We start from the raw sequence: 1,930 nt of genomic DNA on the forward strand, positions 1-1,930 counted from the left end.
CAGTAAAAAATGTACCAAAGATGCACAAGCTGATGAAACCAGATATTGAATTATATCCAAGACAGAGGTAAGGTTTATTAGTTTGGATGTAATGCTGTACAGAGGTTGTTCTTCTGACGTTGAATTCCAACATTTTCATGAGGCAAATCCAGGTCCTTCAGAGAGACACGCTGTTCCAACATGCGGCCCTGGTCTACACCTCTCCAAACTGGATTTCATCTACATAAGCATAAGTGACCCAAATTGTGCAGAGTTGTGTTGGGTTTGTGTGGCAAGATTTGGCTGTCCCCCCATAGAGGTCCATGGTGGAGCAGAAGATATTCACCTGCAGTCCCTGGAGGACTACATGTGGCCCTGGTCTACACCTCTCCAAATTGGATTTCATCTACATAAGCATAAGTGACCCAAATTGTGCAGAGTTGTGTTGGGTTTGTGTGGCAAGATTTGGCTGTCCCCCCATAGAGGTCCGTGGTGGAGCAGAAGATATTGACCTGCAGTCCCTGGAGGACCTCACGCTGGAGCATGTGGTTGCCCAAAGGAGGCTGTGACCCTGTGGGAAGCCTGCACTGGAGCAGGCTCCTGGCAGGACCTGTGGAGCTGTGGAGAGAGAGTTGTCTATACTGGTGAAGGTTTGCTGGCGGGACTTACGACCCCATGGGGAACCCCCGCTGGAGCAGTCTGTTCCTAAAGGACTGCACCCCGTGGAAGGAACCCACACTGGAGCAGTTCATGAAGAACTGCAGCCCATGGGAAGAACTCACATTGGAGAAGTTTGTGGAGGACTGTCTCTTGTGGAAGGAACTCCGTGCTGGAGCAGGGGTAGAGTATGAGGAGTCCTCCCCCCGAGGAGGAAGGAACAACAAAACCAACATGTGATGAATGGACCATGATCTCCATTCCCTGTCCCCGCTGTGCTACTTGGGGAAAGGAGGTAGAGAAAATTGGGGATAAAGTTTGGGAAGAAAGGAGAGGTGGGGGCAGGTGTATTAAGATTTAGTTTTTATTTCTCAGTATCCTATTTTGATTTGATGATCGGTATGAACTAATTAGTCCAAGTCGAGTCTGTTTTGCCTGTGATCGTAATTGCTGAGTCTGCCCTTATCTCAACCCATGAGCCTTTCTTTGTATTTTCCCTCCCCTGTCCAGCTGAGGAGAAGAGTGATAGAGTGGCTTTGTTGGGCACTTGGCATCCAGCCAGGGTCAACCCACCACAAGAGTATTACTGTATTTATGTTTAGGCATTGGTAGCTGGTGATAGAGACATGGAAATATCAACCGCATATCTAATAAAACTTTTATTCAAACTATTTATAGCAATAAGATTTATTTCTTATTATTACTCTGAAGTGAAAATGTTCAGTTTCAGATTTGACTGTAGTGTGTTTACTGCTGGAGAAATAAATACTTTAGTTGGTATTTCTAAAAATACAATTAGTTGATGAGTCAGAGAAGAATTTCATCTTCCTAAATGTTAAAGCTGGAAGATTTAGATTATCATGATCAGTGTGTCTGACCTGTGACTCTGTCATATCTTAGGATGCTGCCTGGTAATTCTCACATCAGTTTGTAATTAAGCTGGAAGATTGTTCAGGCAAAACTGAATAAAGGGCCGAAACCACCTTCTTGCGATTTGCTGAATGTTATTTCACACAACACAAACAAAAGGTGTGTTCCACACACAAGCCTGCATCTGGTGATCCGTCATTTTCATTTAAAAGTTTAAGACGATTAACATTTGCTAATGGACTATTTCTGATAACTCAGTGTACATTTTTAGAACATCATACATAACTGTGAAGAGTTATGTGTGCGTGTGTGTATATATATACATATATGGCAATGAAACATATTTCTGTTTATGGGAACCAAAGTTTTACCAAGAACCTGTATCAGCCATGTGAAATGTGAAAAAAGAAAAGGAAGCAGCAGG

Source organism: Buceros rhinoceros, unplaced genomic scaffold, assembly GCF_000710305.1.
Source record: "Buceros rhinoceros silvestris isolate BGI_N320 unplaced genomic scaffold, ASM71030v1 scaffold2792, whole genome shotgun sequence".
Lineage (NCBI taxonomy): Eukaryota > Metazoa > Chordata > Aves > Bucerotiformes > Bucerotidae > Buceros > Buceros rhinoceros.